Below are 16,309 nucleotides of genomic sequence, written 5' to 3'. Positions count from 1 at the left end.
ACCAAAAAAATCATGTTTTAGTGTTTCCATAGTCTAAGAGCCATAGTTTTTTCAGTTTTTGGGCGATTATCTTAAGTAGGGTCTCATTTTTTGCGGGATGAGATGACGGTTTGATTGTTGCAATTTTGGCGTACATGCGACTTTTTTGATCACTTTTATTACCTTTTTTTGGCAAGTAAGGTGGGCAAAATTTCAATTTCATCATAGTTTTTTATTTTTTATTTTTATGGTGTTCACCGTTCGGGTAAAGTAACATGACCGTTTTATAGATCAGGTCGTTACGGACGCGGCGATACCAAACATGTGTAGGGAATTTTATTTTTTTTCATTTTTATTCAGTGATAAATGTGTTTTTTGATTTTTACTTTTTTTCACTTTTTTTTACTTTTTTTTTTTACCCAGACCCACTTGGTTCTTGAAGATCCAGTGGGTCTGATGTCTGTATAATACAGTACTGTACTCTATATAGGGTACTGCACTGTATTTTACTTACACTGAACAGATCTATGCTTTTAGCACAGATCTGTTCAGCACCATGGACAGCAGGACGCCTGAGCAGGCGTCCTGTTGCCATGGGAACCTTCCCCGTCTGCTCAGAACTTCGCAGACGGGGAAGGGTGAGCACAGGGCTTCGGGGGGCTGTCTGGGGGCTCTCTCCCTCTCCATCGGGGGGCTGCAAAGGCACTGCAGCCCCCCGATCGGAGAGGGAGGTAGCTCCCTGAGCTGTTAACCTTTTCCATACAGCGGTCCGTACGGACCGCTGTATGGAAAGGGTTAAACGGCTGACATCGCATCACCGATGTCAGCCGTTTATACCAGGGTGCCAGCAATGTGCTGGCACCCTGGTATACCCACTGAACACCAACGATTATTCAATGGGAGGCGGGCGGGGGATCGCGATCCCGCCTGCCGCACCGCCCGCCTCCCGCAACGCCCCCACCGCCCGCAACCCCCCCCTGCACCTCCCACCGGGCTAAAATCATTCAGAGGTGCAGGGGGGGTGATAAATATATATTTTTGCAACACTAAAGTTTCTGATCGCCGCGGTCAGGGACCGCAGCGATCAGAAACTGCAGAAAGCGCAACAAACCGCAGGTCTGAATTGACCTGCGGTTTGTTGCGATCGCGGACATGGGGGGGTCACGGGACCCCCCCGTGCATTTAGCCGAGGTGCCTGCTCAATGATTTGAGCAGGCACCGGGTTCCGATCACTGCCAGCCGCACGGCAGTGATCGGAACAACACATGACGTACCGTTACGTCAAGGGTCCTTAAGGACTCGGGAAACATGCCGTACCAATACGTCATGCGTCCCTAAGGGGTTAAATCTGTGTGTGAACTGTCTGTTGAGAGAAACTGTTCAGAAAGGAAAATCTGATGTCGAAATCTAAGGCCCTAGACTTATAATTTAATTCAGACCCCTATATTAATTCAACCAGGATGGAACCAGAATTTCTTTGTTTTAGGTAATGATTATTTTTGTTGTTTCCAATGGTTCCTAATCTATCAGAGTTGAATCAAAAACTCCTACATTAACAGACATGTCAAGTGTGATGACAGGTCCTCTTTAAATCTGTGTGTGAACTGTCTGTTGAGAGCAACTGTTCAGAAAGGAAAATCTGATGTCGAAATCTAGTGGCTTGATAATATTTTTTCATGTCACATAAAGTTCTGAATGAAAAGGCACTGCTGAGATTTGAACTCAGGATATCCTGTTTACTAGACAGGCGCTTCAACCAGCTAAGCCACAGCACCACACCACTGACAGCCTGGAAGCCTGGAAGCCTGGAAGCCTGGAAGCCATCAAAATTTGAAAATATTCAACTGCACTTTTGGCCTGATGTTTAACACATTTGCCAGCGAAATAAGCAACACTCGACTGATTTCAGTGCGTTCTGCATGGAAAAGCAGAGGGTAAGCCTCATTGTAATACGGAGGGGCTAAACATTTGCGCGGATCAACAGGAATTAAAACTACACCATGCCCTTGTCAAAAGGGAAATGTAGGATGAGATCATGAGAGACATAAAACCCAGACCCCAACTCAAAATAAATTAAAAATCCTAAATTCATTTTAATTCTACAAAAGACCCATAAATTATTTCAGGCTCTAGACTTATAATTTAATTCAGACCCCTATATTAATTCAACCAGGATGGAACCAGAATTTCTTTGTTTTAGGTAATGATTATTTTTGTTGTTACCAATGGTTCCTAATCTATCAGAGTTGAATCAAAAACTGCTACATTAACAGACATGTCAAGTGTGATGACAGGTCCTTTTTAAATCTGTGTGTGAGATCATGAGAGACATGAAACCCAGATCCCAACTCAAAATAAATTAAAAATCCAAAATTCATTTAGATTCTAGAAAAGACCCATAACTTAATTCAGGCCCTAGACTTATAATTTAATTCAGACCCCTATATTAATTCAACCAGGATGGAACCAGAATTTCTTTGTTTTAGGTAATGATTATTTTTGTTGTTACCAATGAGGAACCATTGGTAACAACAATCTATCAGAGTTGAAAAGGCACTGCTGAGATTTGAACTCAGGATATCGAGCACAAGGCTGGAGATCATTATGTCAGGCTGATTGGGCTAAAATGGCAGACTTGACATGTTAAAAGGAGGGTGATGCTTGAAATCATTGTTCTTCCATTGTTAACCATGGTGACCTGCAAAGAAACGCTTGCAGCCATCATTGCGTTGCATAGAAATGGCTTCACAGGCAAGGATATTGTGGCTACTAAGATTGCACCTCAATCAACAATTTATAGGATTATCAAGAACTTCAAGGAAAGAGGTTCAATTCTTGTTAAGAAGGCTTCAGGGCATCCAAGAAAGTCCAGCAAGCGCCAGGATTGTCTCATAAAGAGGATTCAGCTGCGGGATCGGAGTGCCACCAGTGAAGAGCTTGCTCAGGAATGGCAGCAGGCAGGTGTGAGCGCATCTGCACGCACAGTGAGGCGAAGACTTTTGGAAGATGGCCTGGTGTTAAGAAGGGCAGCAAAGAAGCCACTTTTCTCTAAAAAAAACAAAACATCAGGGACAGGTTGATCTTCTGCATAAAGTATGGTGAATGGACTGCTGAGGACTGGGGCAAAGTCATATTCTCCGATAAAGCCTCTTTCCGATTGTTTGGGGCATCTGGAAAAAGGCTTGTCCGGAGAAGAAAAGGTGAGTGCTACCATCAGTCTTGTGTCATGCCAACAGTAAAGCATCCTGAGATCATTCATGTTTGGGGTTGCTTCTCATCCAAGGGAGTGGGCTCACTCACAATTTTGCCTAAAAACACAGCCATGAATAAAGAATGGTACCAAAACACCCTCCAACAGCAACTTCTTCCAACAATCCAACAACAGTTTGGTGAAGAACAATGCATTTTCCAGCACGATGGAGCACTGTGCCATGAGGCAAAAGTGATAACTAAGTGGCTCGGGGACCAAAACGTTGACATTTTGGGTCCATGGCCTGGAAACTCCCCAGATCTTAATCCCATTGAGAACTTGTGGCCAATCCTCAAGAGGCGGGTGGACAAACAAAAACCCACTAATTCTGACAAACTCCAAGAAGTGATTATGAAAGAATGGGTTGCTATCAGTCAGGAATTGGCCCAGAAGTTGATTGAGAGCATGCCCAGTCGAATTGCAGAGGTCCTGAAAAAGAAGGGCCAACACTGCAAATACTGACTCTTTGCATAAATGACATGTAATTGTCGATAAAAGCCTTTGAAACGTATGAAGTGCGTGTAATTATATTTCACTACATCACAGAAACAACTGAAACAAAGATCTAAAAGCAGTTTAGCAGCAAACTTTGTGAAAACTAATATTTGTGTTATTCTCAAAACGTTTGGCCACTACTGTAGATTGGAACAAAAAAGAATAGACAGAGATGATAGAGGAACTGGAGCTATGGGAGGGAAAGAGAATCATGTTACCATCTCACTGCCTTTAGCAAGTAATGAGTGAGGTGAGTACTTAAGGCAGCAGTCAGGAATCTGGCACTGCTGGATCATCCTGACTACGGACTATAAAAACCAGTCACATTTTGAAAAGATGTTTTCTAGCTAAATAGTGCATCTTATAGTCCACAAACAACGTTAAGTAGGAAATGTAGGATGAGATCATGAGAGACATGAAACCCAGATCCCAACTCAAAATAAATTAAAAATCCAAAATTCATTTAGATTCTAGAAAAGACCCATAACTTAATTCAGGCCCTAGACTTATAATTTAATTCAGACCCCTATATTAATTCAACCAGGATTTCTTTGTTTTAGGTAATGATTATTTTTGTTGTTACCAATGGTTCCTAATCTATCAGAGTTGAAAAGGCACTGCTGACATTTGAACTCAGGATCTCCTGTTTACTAGACAGGTGCTTTAACCAGCTAAGCCACAGCACCACACCACTGACAGCCTGGAAGCCTGGAAGCCATCAAAATTTGAAAATATTCAACTTGGATTTGTGCCACATATACAACTGTATTGCTCTCCTCTGGGTGGCGATAAAGTTGAATACTTTGGTGAATAATGGGATCCAATGACTCCCGTGCCCTGCCATTCACTTTCATAGGCCATAGGCCACTGCAGTTTAGTATTTATAGGGTATTGTGAAGCATAGCAGACACATTATTGGGGTAGAATAAGGATAATACTGTTGGGGCACCAAGATGGGGAGGATGATGGAAACATGATGAACTGAAGATGTCTGTGTTGCAAACTTTGCAGAGACGAGGCATGGCTAAAAGAAGTCATCATGGCGGTCTGGGCCAAATGGAGAATATGGGGAACCAGAATGTGTATAATCACAGCAGACATCACTGTATATAATAGGTATTTCATCCCAAATTTTGGCATTGGATCCTTTCAAGGCAAAGTCTTAAAAGATTTTTTGGGGTAAATTATTCCTTTACACTCATGATAGGATCCAATCTCATTTTAGTGTTAAATATACATCTTCTAAAGGAGGTCACGATGCACACTTCTGAATAAGCCCTTATATAGAATTGGACCTTATGGAACTTCAGGAAATCATCTTCTCGCTCCAAGAAATGATGACACATCTTCCCCGTATGTACTTAATCTATTGCTTGGAGTAGAACAGGCTATTTGTTTTGTTTAAAGATTGGAGCTGCTTAGCTGCCAAGCTGCCAAGCTGCCAAGCTGCCAGAAGTCTTTCTGCTTATCAGTAGTCGTGGCCGAGTGGTTAAGCCGATGGACTCGAAATCCATTGGGGTTTTCCCGCGTAGGTTCAAATCCTGCCGACTACGTAGGTTGACTAAAGGACTGTTTTTTTTCCATAAACTGTTGCTATCATATAAAGAAAGTGAGGCACAATTAAGCTGTTTTGCAATAAATTCACATCATTATCAACGTTCCTCTGTGTTCAAATGCAGCTTGAAATAAGGAGAAAGTATTAAAAAAAAAATCAAAATGTGGTTGTAAGTGTTATTTTTTGTTTTCTTTTGTTTCATTAATCAATAGTACATGTAAAAAGATGAAACTTTGTAATGTATCTTCATTTTTCTCACCTTTCGGCATCCTATATTTTCCCAGGCCTATAGGATCTCTTTAAATTTTGAAAATCCCATATGGTCACTCCAAAAATCTGTCTAGATTGGAACAAAACAGAATAGACAGAGATGATAGAGGAACTGGAGCTATGGGAGGGAAAGAGAATCATGTTACCATCTCACTGCCTTTAGCAAGCTGTTTTGCAATAAATTCACATCATTATCAACGTTCCTCTGTGTTCAAATGCAGCTTGAAATAAGGAGAAAGTATTAAAAAAAAAAATCAAAATGTGGTTGTAAGTGTTATTTTTTGTTTTCTTTTGTTTCATTAATCAATAGTACATGTAAAAAGATGAAACTTTGTAATGTATCTTCATTTTTCTCACCTTTCGACACCCTTTATTTTCCCAGGCCTATAGGATCTCTTTAAATTTTGAAAATCCCATATGGTCACTCCAAAAATCTGTCTAGATTGGAACAAAACAGAATAGACAGAGATGATAGAGGAACTGGAGCTATGGGAGGGAAAGAGAATCATGTTACCATCTCACTGCCTTTAGCAAGTAATGAGTGAGGTGAGTACTTAAGGCAGCAGTCAGGAATCTGGCACTGCTGGATAATCCTGACTACGGACTATAAAAACCAGTCACATTTTGAAAAGTTTTTTTGTAGCTAAATAGTGCATCTTATAGTCCGCAAACAACGTTAAGTAGGAAATGTAGGATGAGATCATAAGAGACATGAAACCCAGACCCCAACTCAAAATAAATTAAAAATCCAAAATTCATTTAGATTCTAGAAAAGACCCATAACTTAATTCAGGCCCTAGACTTATAATTTTATTCAGACCCCTATATTAATTCAACCAGGATGGAACCAGAATTTCTTTGTTTTAGGTAATGATTATTTTTGTTGTTACCAATGGTTCCTAATCTATCAGAGTTGAATCAAAAACTACTACATTAACAGACATGTCAAGTGTGATGACAGTTCCTTTTTAAATCTGTGTGAGAACTGTCTGTTGAGAGCAACTGTTCAGAAAGGAAAATCTGATGTCGAAATCTAGTGTCTTGATTATATTTTTTCATGTGACATAAAATTCTGAATGAAAAGGCACTGCTGAGATTTGAACTCAGGATCTCCTGTATAGTAGACAGGTGCTTTAACCAGCTAAGCCACAGCACCAAGATTAAACTTTGTAATGTATCTTCATTTTTCTCACCTTTCGGCATCCTATATTTGCCCAGGCCTATAGGATCTCTTTAAATTTTGAAAATCCCATATGGTCACTCCAAAAATCTGTCTAGATTGGAACAAAACAGAATAGACAGAGATGATAGAGGAACTGGAGCTATGGGAGGGAAAGAGAATCATGTTACCATCTCACTGCCTTTAGCAAGTAATGAGTGAGGTGAGTACTTAAGGCAGCAGTCAGGAATCTGGCACTGCTGGATCATCCTGACTACGGACTATAAAAACCAGTCACATTTTGAAAAGATGTTTTCTAGCTAAATAGTGCATCTTATAGTCCACAAACAACGTTAAGTAGGAAATGTAGGATGAGATCATGAGAGACATGAAACCCAGATCCCAACTCAAAATAAATTAAAAATCCAAAATTCATTTAGATTCTAGAAAAGACCCATAACTTAATTCAGGCCCTAGACTTATAATTTAATTCAGACCCCTATATTAATTCAACCAGGATTTCTTTGTTTTAGGTAATGATTATTATTGTTGTTACCAATGGTTCCTAATCTATCAGAGTTGAAAAGGCACTGCTGAGATTTGAACTCAGGATCTCCTGTTTACTAGACAGGCGCTTTAACCAGCTAAGCCACAGCACCACACCACTGACAGCCTGGAAGCCTGGAAGCCTGGAAGCCTGGAAGCCATCAAAATTTGAAAATATTCAACTTGGATTTGTGCCACATATACAACTGTATTGCTCTCCTCTGAGTGGCGATAAAGTTGAATACTTTGGTGAATAATGGGATCCAATGACTCCCGTGCCCTGCCATTCACTTTCATAGGCCATAGGCCACTGCAGTTTAGTATTTAAAGGGTATTGTGAAGCATAGCAGACACATTATTGGGGTAGAATAAGGATAATACTGTTGGGGCACCAAGATGGGGAGGATGATGGAAACATGATGAACTGAAGATGTCTGTGTTGCAAACTTTGCAGAGACGAGGCATGGCTAAAAGAAGTCATCATGGCGGTCTGGGCCAAATGGAGAATATGGGGAACCAGAATGTGTATAATCACAGCAGACATCACTGTATATAATAGGTATTTCATCCCAAATTTTGGCATTGGATCCTTTCAAGGCAAAGTCTTAAAAGATTTTTTGGGGTAAATTATTCCTTTACACTCATGATAGGATCCAATCTCATTTTAGTGTTAAATATACATCTTCTAAAGGAGGTCACGATGCACACTTCTGAATAAGCCCTTATATAGAATTGGACCTTTTGGAACTTCAGGAAATCATCTTCTCGCTCCAAGAAATGATGACACATCTTCCCCGTATGTACTTAATCTATTGCTTGGAGTAGAACAGGCTATTTGTTTTGTTTAAAGATTGGAGCTGCTTAGCTGCCAAGCTGCCAAGCTGCCAAGCTGCCAGAAGTCTTTCTGCTTATCAGTAGTCGTGGCCGAGTGGTTAAGGCGATGGACTCGAAATCCATTGGGGTTTTCCCGCGTAGGTTCAAATCCTGCCGACTACGTAGGTTGACTAAAGGACTGTTTTTTTTCCATAAACTGTTGCTATCATATAAAGAAAGTGAGGCACAATTAAGCTGTTTTGCAATAAATTCACATCATTATCAACGTTCCTCTGTGTTCAAATGCAGCTTGAAATAAGGAGAAAGTATTAAAAAAAAAAATCAAAATGTGGTTGTAAGTGTTATTTTTTGTTTTCTTTTGTTTCATTAATCAATAGTACATGTAAAAAGATGAAACTTTGTAATGTATCTTCATTTTTCTCACCTTTCGGCATCCTATATTTTCCCAGGCCTATAGGATCTCTTTAAATTTTGAAAATCCCATATGGTCACTCCAAAAATCTGTCTAGATTGGAACAAAACAGAATAGACAGAGATGATAGAGGAACTGGAGCTATGGGAGGGAAAGAGAATCATGTTACCATCTCACTGCCTTTAGCAAGCTGTTTTGCAATAAATTCACATCATTATCAACGTTCCTCTGTGTTCAAATGCAGCTTGAAATAAGGAGAAAGTATTAAAAAAAAATTTCAAAATGTGGTTGTAAGTGTTATTTTTTGTTTTCTTTTGTTTCATTAATCAATAGTACATGTAAAAAGATGAAACTTTGTAATGTATCTTCATTTTTCTCACCTTTCGGCAGCCTTTATTTTCCCAGGCCTATAGGATCTCTTTAAATTTTGAAAATCCCATATGGTCACTCCAAAAATCTGTCTAGATTGGAACAAAACAGAATAGACAGAGATGATAGAGGAACTGGAGCTATGGGAGGGAAAGAGAATCATGTTACCATCTCACTGCCTTTAGCAAGTAATGAGTGAGGTGAGTACTTAAGGCAGCAGTCAGGAATCTGGCACTGCTGGATAATCCTGACTACGGACTATAAAAACCAGTCACATTTTGAAAAGTTTTTTTGTAGCTAAATAGTGCATCTTATAGTCCGCAAACAACGTTAAGTAGGAAATGTAGGATGAGATCATAAGAGACATGAAACCCAGACCCCAACTCAAAATAAATTAAAAATCCAAAATTCATTTAGATTCTAGAAAAGACCCATAACTTAATTCAGGCCCTAGACTTATAATTTTATTCAGACCCCTATATTAATTCAACCAGGATGGAACCAGAATTTCTTTGTTTTAGGTAATGATTATTTTTGTTGTTACCAATGGTTCCTAATCTATCAGAGTTGAATCAAAAACTACTACATTAACAGACATGTCAAGTGTGATGACAGTTCCTTTTTAAATCTGTGTGAGAACTGTCTGTTGAGAGCAACTGTTCAGAAAGGAAAATCTGATGTCGAAATCTAGTGTCTTGATTATATTTTTTCATGTGACATAAAATTCTGAATGAAAAGGCACTGCTGAGATTTGAACTCAGGATCTCCTGTATACTAGACAGGTGCTTTAACCAGCTAAGCCACAGCACCAAGATGAAACTTTGTAATGTATCTTCATTTTTCTCACCTTTCGGCATCCTATATTTTCCCAGGCCTATAGGATCTCTTTAAATTTTGAAAATCCCATATGGTCACTCCAAAAATCTGTCTAGATTGGAACAAAACAGAATAGACAGAGATGATAGAGGAACTGGAGCTATGGGAGGGAAAGAGAATCATGTTACCATCTCACTGCCTTTAGCAAGTAATGAGTGAGGTGAGTACTTAAGGCAGCAGTCAGGAATCTGGCACTGCTGGATCATCCTGACTACGGACTATAAAAACCAGTCACATTTTGAAAAGATGTTTTCTAGCTAAATAGTGCATCTTATAGTCCACAAACAACGTTAAGTAGTAAATGTAGGATGAGATCATGAGAGACATGAAACCCAGACCCCAACTCAAAATAAATTAAAAATTCAAAATTCATTTAGATTCTAGAAAAGACCCATAACTTAATTCAGGCCCTAGACTTATAATTTAATTCAGACCCCTATATTAATTCAACCAGGATTTCTTTGTTTTAGGTAATGATTATTTTTGTTGTTACCAATGGTTCCTAATCTATCAGAGTTGAAAAGGCACTGCTGAGATTTGAACTCAGGATCTCCTGTTTACTAGACAGGCGCTTTAACCAGCAAAGCCACAGCACCACACCACTGACAGCCTGGAAGCCTGGAAGCCTGGAAGCCATCAAAATTTGAAAATATTCAACTTGGATTTGTGCCACATATACAACTGTATTGCTCTCCTCTGGGTGGCGATAAAGTTGAATACTTTGGTGAATAATGGGATCCAATGACTCCCGTGCCCTGCCATTCACTTTCATAGGCCATAGGCCACTGCAGTTTAGTATTTAAAGGGTATTGTGAAGCATAGCAGACACATTATTGGGGTAGAATAAGGATAATACTGTTGGGGCACCAAGATGGGGAGGATGATGGAAACATGATGAACTGAAGATGTCTGTGTTGCAAACTTTGCAGAGACGAGGCATGGCTAAAAGAAGTCATCATGGCGGTCTGGGCCAAATGGAGAATATGGGGAACCAGAATGTGTATAATCACAGCAGACATCACTGTATATAATAGGTATTTCATCCCAAATTTTGGCATTGGATCCTTTCAAGGCAAAGTCTTAAAAGATTTTTTGGGGTAAATTATTCCTTTACACTCATGATAGGATCCAATCTCATTTTAGTGTTAAATATACATCTTCTAAAGGAGGTCACGATGCACACTTCTGAATAAGCCCTTATATAGAATTGGACCTTTTGGAACTTCAGGAAATCATCTTCTCGCTCCAAGAAATGATGACACATCTTCCCCGTATGTACTTAATCTATTGCTTGGAGTAGAACAGGCTATTTGTTTTGTTTAAAGATTGGAGCTGCTTAGCTGCCAAGCTGCCAAGCTGCCAAGCTGCCAGAAGTCTTTCTGCTTATCAGTAGTCGTGGCCGAGTGGTTAAGGCGATGGACTCGAAATCCATTGGGGTTTTCCCGCGTAGGTTCAAATCCTGCCGACTACGTAGGTTGACTAAAGGACTGTTTTTTTCCATAAACTGTTGCTATCATATAAAGAAAGTGAGGCACAATTAAGCTGTTTTGCAATAAATTCACATCATTATCAACGTTCCTCTGTGTTCAAATGCAGCTTGAAATAAGGAGAAAGTATTAAAAAAAAAAAATCAAAATGTGGTTGTAAGTATTATTTTTTGTTTTCTTTTGTTTCATTAATCAATAGTACATGTAAAAAGATGAAACTTTGTAATGTATCTTCATTTTTCTCACCTTTCGGCATCCTATATTTTCCCAGGCCTATAGGATCTCTTTAAATTTGAAAATCCCATATGGTCACTCCAAAAATCTGTCTAGATTGGAACAAAACAGAATAGACAGAGATGATAGAGGAACTGAGCTATGGGAGGGAAGAGTTCCCAGGCCTATAGGATCTCTTTAAATTTTGAAAATCCCATATGGTCACTCCAAAAATCTGTCTAGATTGGAACAAAACAGAATAGACAGAGATGATAGAGGAACTAGAGCTATGGGAGGGAAAGAGAATCATGTTACCATCTCACTGCCTTTAGCAAGTAATGAGTGAGGTGAGTACTTAAGGCAGCAGTCAGGAATCTGGCACTGCTGGATAATCCTGACTACGGACTATAAAAACCAGTCACATTTTGAAAAGATTTTTTGTAGCTAAATAGTGCATCTTATAGTCCACAAACAACGTTAAGTAGGAAATGTAGGATGAGATCATAAGAGACATGAAACCCAGACCCCAATTCAAAATAAATTAAAAATCCAAAATTCATTTAGATTCTAGAAAAGACCCATAACTTAATTCAGGCCCTAGACTTATAATTTTATTCAGACCCCTATATTAATTCAACCAGGATGGAACCAGAATTTCTTTGTTTTAGGTAATGATTATTTTTGTTGTTACCAATGGTTCCTAATCTATCAGAGTTGAATCCAAAACTACTACATTAACAGACATGTCAAGTGTGATGACAGTTCCTTTTTAAATCTGTGTGTGAACTGTCTGTTGAGAGCAACTGTTCAGAAAGGAAAATCTGATGTCGAAATCTAGTGTTTTGATTATATTTTTTCATGTGACATAAAATTCTGAATGAAAAGGCACTGCTGAGATTTGAACTCAGGATCTCCTGTTTACTAGACAGGCGCTTTAACCAGCTAAGCCACAGCACCAAGATGAAACTTTGTAATGTATCTTCATTTTTCTCACCTTTCGGCATCCTATATTTGCTCAGGCCTATAGGATCTCTTTAAATTTTGAAAATCCCATATGGTCACTCCAAAAATCTGTCTAGATTGGAACAAAACAGAATAGACAGAGATGATAGAGGAACTGGAGCTATGGGAGGGAAAGAGAATCATGTTACCATCTCACTGCCTTTAGCAAGCTGTTTTGCAATAAATTCACATCATTATCAACGTTCCTCTGTGTTCAAATGCAGCTTGAAATAAGGAGAAAGTATTAAAAAAAAAATTCAAAATGTGGTTGTAAGTGTTATTTTTTGTTTTCTTTTGTTTCATTATTCAATAGTACATGTAAAAAGATGAAACTTTGTAATGTATCTTCATTTTTCTCACCTTTCGGCACCCTTTATTTTCCCAGGCCTATAGGATCTCTTTAAATTTTGAAAATCCCATATGGTCACTCCAAAAATCTGTCTAGATTGGAACAAAACAGAATAGACAGAGATGATAGAGGAACTGGAGCTATGGGAGGGAAAGAGAATCATGTTACCATCTCACTGCCTTTAGCAAGTAATGAGTGAGGTGAGTACTTAAGGCAGCAGTCAGGAATCTGGCACTGCTGGATAATCCTGACTACGGACTATAAAAACCAGTCACATTTTGAAAAGATTTTTTGTAGCTAAATAGTGCATCTTATAGTCCACAAACAACGTTAAGTAGGAAATGTAGGATGAGATCATAAGAGACATGAAACCCAGACCCCAACTCAAAATAAATTAAAAATCCAAAATTCATTTAGATTCTAGAAAAGACCCATAACTTAATTCAGGCCCTAGACTTATAATTTAATTCAGACCCCTATATTAATTCAACCAGGATGGAACCAGAATTTCTTTGTTTTAGGTAATGATTATTTTTGTTGTTACCAATGGTTCCTAATCTATCAGAGTTGAATCAAAAACTCCTACATTAACAGACATGTCAAGTGTGATGACAGTTCCTTTTTAAATCTGTGTGTGAACTGTCTGTTGAGAGCAACTGTTCAGAAAGGAAAATCTGATGTCGAAATCTAGTGTCTTGATTATATTTTTTCATGTGACATAAAATTCTGAATGAAAAGGCACTGCTGAGATTTGAACTCAGGATCTCCTGTTTACTAGACAGGCGCTTTAACCAGCTAAGCCACAGCACCAAGATGAAACTTTGTAATGTATCTTCATTTTTCTCACCTTTCGGCATCCTATATTTGCCCAGGCCTATAGGATCTCTTTAAATTTTGAAAATCCCATATGGTCACTCCAAAAATCTGTCTAGATTGGAACAAAACAGAATAGACAGAGATGATAGAGGAACTGGAGCTATGGGAGGGAAAGAGAATCATGTTACCATCTCACTGCCTTTAGCAAGTAATGAGTGAGGTGAGTACTTAAGGCAGCAGTCAGGAATCTGGCACTGCTGGATCATCCTGACTACGGACTATAAAAACCAGTCACATTTTGAAAAGATGTTTTCTAGCTAAATAGTGCATCTTATAGTCCACAAACAACGTTAAGTAGGAAATGTAGGATGAGATCATGAGAGACATGAAACCCAGATCCCAACTCAAAATAAATTAAAAATCCAAAATTCATTTAGATTCTAGAAAAGACACATAACTTAATTCAGGCCCTAGACTTATAATTTAATTCAGACCCCTATATTAATTCAACCAGGATTTCTTTGTTTTAGGTAATGATTATTTTTGTTGTTACCAATGGTTCCTAATCTATCAGAGTTGAAAAGGCACTGCTGAGATTTGAACTCAGGATCTCCTGTTTACTAGACAGGCGCTTTAACCAGCTAAGCCACAGCACCACACCACTGACAGCCTGGAAGCCTGGAAGCCATCAAAATTTGAAAATATTCAACTTGGATTTGTGCCACATATACAACTGTATTGCTCTCCTCTGGGTGGCGATAAAGTTGAATACTTTGGTGAATAATGGGATCCAATGACTCCGTGCCCTGCCATTCACTTTCATAGGCCATAGGCCACTGCAGTTTAGTATTTAAAGGGTATTGTGAAGCATAGCAGACACATTATTGGGGTAGAATAAGGATAATACTGTTGGGGCACCAAGATGGGGAGGATGATGGAAACATGATGAACTGAAGATGTCTGTGTTGCAAACTTTGCAGAGACGAGGCATGGCTAAAAGAAGTCATCATGGCGGTCTGGGCCAAATGGAGAATATGGGGAACCAGAATGTGTATAATCACAGCAGACATCACTGTATATAATAGGTATTTCATCCCAAATTTTGGCATTGGATCCTTTCAAGGCAAAGTCTTAAAAGATTTTTTGGGGTAAATTATTCCTTTACACTCATGATAGGATCCAATCTCATTTTAGTGTTAAATATACATCTTCTAAAGGAGGTCACGATGCACACTTCTGAATAAGCCCTTATATAGAATTGGACCTTTTGGAACTTCAGGAAATCATCTTCTCGCTCCAAGAAATGATGACACATCTTCCCAGTATGTACTTAATCTATTGCTTGGAGTAGAACAGGCTATTTGTTTTGTTTAAAGATTGGAGCTGCTTAGCTGCCAAGCTGCCAAGCTGCCAAGCTGCCAGAAGTCTTTCTGCTTATCAGTAGTCGTGGCCGAGTGGTTAAGGCGATGGACTCGAAATCCATTGGGGTTTTCCCGCGTAGGTTCAAATCCTGCCGACTACGTAGGTTGACTAAAGGACTGTTTTTTTCCATAAACTGTTGCTATCATATAAAGAAAGTGAGGCACAATTAAGCTGTTTTGCAATAAATTCACATCATTATCAACGTTCCTCTGTGTTCAAATGCAGCTTGAAATAAGGAGAAAGTATTAAAAAAAAAAAAATCAAAATGTGGTTGTAAGTATTATTTTTTGTTTTCTTTTGTTTCATTAATCAATAGTACATGTAAAAAGATGAAACTTTGTAATGTATCTTCATTTTTCTCACCTTTCGGCATCCTATATTTTCCCAGGCCTATAGGATCTCTTTAAATTTTGAAAATCCCATATGGTCACTCCAAAAATCTGTCTAGATTGGAACAAAACAGAATAGACAGAGATGATAGAGGAACTGGAGCTATGGGAGGGAAAGAGAATCATGTTACCATCTCACTGCCTTTAGCAAGTAATGAGTGAGGTGAGTACTTAAGGCAGCAGTCAGGAATCTGGCACTGCTGGATAATCCTGACTACGGACTATAAAAACCAGTCACATTTTGAAAAGATTTTTTGTAGCTAAATAGTGCATCTTATAGTCCACAAACAACGTTAAGTAGGAAATGTAGGATGAGATCATAAGAGACATGAAACCCAGACCCCAATTCAAAATAAATTAAAAATCCAAAATTCATTTAGATTCTAGAAAAGACCCATAACTTAATTCAGGCCCTAGACTTATAATTTTATTCAGACCCCTATATTAATTCAACCAGGATGGAACCAGAATTTCTTTGTTTTAGGTAATGATTATTTTTGTTGTTACCAATGGTTCCTAATCTATCAGAGTTGAATCCAAAACTACTACATTAACAGACATGTCAAGTGTGATGACAGTTCCTTTTTAAATCTGTGTGTGAACTGTCTGTTGAGAGCAACTGTTCAGAAAGGAAAATCTGATGTCGAAATCTAGTGTCTTGATTATATTTTTTCATGTGACATAAAATTCTGAATGAAAAGGCACTGCTGAGATTTGAACTCAGGATCTCCTGTTTACTAGACAGGCGCTTTAACCAGCTAAGCCACAGCACCAAGATGAAACTTTGTAATGTATCTTCATTTTTCTCACCTTTCGGCATCCTATATTTGCTCAGGCCTATAGGATCTCTTTAAATTTTGAAAATCCCATATGGTCACTCCAAAAA

General features: G+C 38.7%; 11 non-coding genes across 11 annotated transcripts; 4 read left to right on the top strand and 7 right to left on the bottom strand.

The window, feature by feature from the left end:
- Positions 1-5,195: 5,195 nt before the first annotated feature.
- TRNAS-CGA lies at positions 5,196-5,277 on the top strand. Its single transcript has one exon. It is a non-coding gene; the product is annotated as a tRNA-Ser (tRNA).
- Positions 5,278-6,631: 1,354 nt separating this feature from the next.
- On the bottom strand, positions 6,632-6,705 carry TRNAS-ACU. Its single transcript has one exon. It is a non-coding gene; the product is annotated as a tRNA-Ser (tRNA).
- Positions 6,706-7,293: 588 nt separating this feature from the next.
- TRNAT-AGU lies at positions 7,294-7,367 on the bottom strand. Its single transcript has one exon. It is a non-coding gene; the product is annotated as a tRNA-Thr (tRNA).
- Positions 7,368-8,168: 801 nt separating this feature from the next.
- Positions 8,169-8,250, top strand: TRNAS-CGA. The gene has a single exon. It is a non-coding gene; the product is annotated as a tRNA-Ser (tRNA).
- Positions 8,251-9,605: 1,355 nt separating this feature from the next.
- TRNAT-AGU lies at positions 9,606-9,679 on the bottom strand. Its single transcript has one exon. It is a non-coding gene; the product is annotated as a tRNA-Thr (tRNA).
- A 1,455-nt stretch (positions 9,680-11,134) lies between these two features.
- TRNAS-CGA lies at positions 11,135-11,216 on the top strand. The gene has a single exon. It is a non-coding gene; the product is annotated as a tRNA-Ser (tRNA).
- Positions 11,217-12,328: 1,112 nt separating this feature from the next.
- TRNAT-AGU lies at positions 12,329-12,402 on the bottom strand. The gene has a single exon. It is a non-coding gene; the product is annotated as a tRNA-Thr (tRNA).
- Positions 12,403-13,532: 1,130 nt separating this feature from the next.
- On the bottom strand, positions 13,533-13,606 carry TRNAT-AGU. Its single transcript has one exon. It is a non-coding gene; the product is annotated as a tRNA-Thr (tRNA).
- Positions 13,607-14,194: 588 nt separating this feature from the next.
- Positions 14,195-14,268, bottom strand: TRNAT-AGU. Its single transcript has one exon. It is a non-coding gene; the product is annotated as a tRNA-Thr (tRNA).
- Positions 14,269-15,052: 784 nt separating this feature from the next.
- On the top strand, positions 15,053-15,134 carry TRNAS-CGA. The gene has a single exon. It is a non-coding gene; the product is annotated as a tRNA-Ser (tRNA).
- Positions 15,135-16,122: 988 nt separating this feature from the next.
- Positions 16,123-16,196, bottom strand: TRNAT-AGU. The gene has a single exon. It is a non-coding gene; the product is annotated as a tRNA-Thr (tRNA).
- Between the last annotated feature and the right edge of the window lie 113 nt (positions 16,197-16,309).

Source organism: Bufo bufo, chromosome 1, assembly GCF_905171765.1.
Source record: "Bufo bufo chromosome 1, aBufBuf1.1, whole genome shotgun sequence".
Lineage (NCBI taxonomy): Eukaryota > Metazoa > Chordata > Amphibia > Anura > Bufonidae > Bufo > Bufo bufo.
This window is presented reverse-complemented; position numbering and strand designations above follow the sequence as displayed.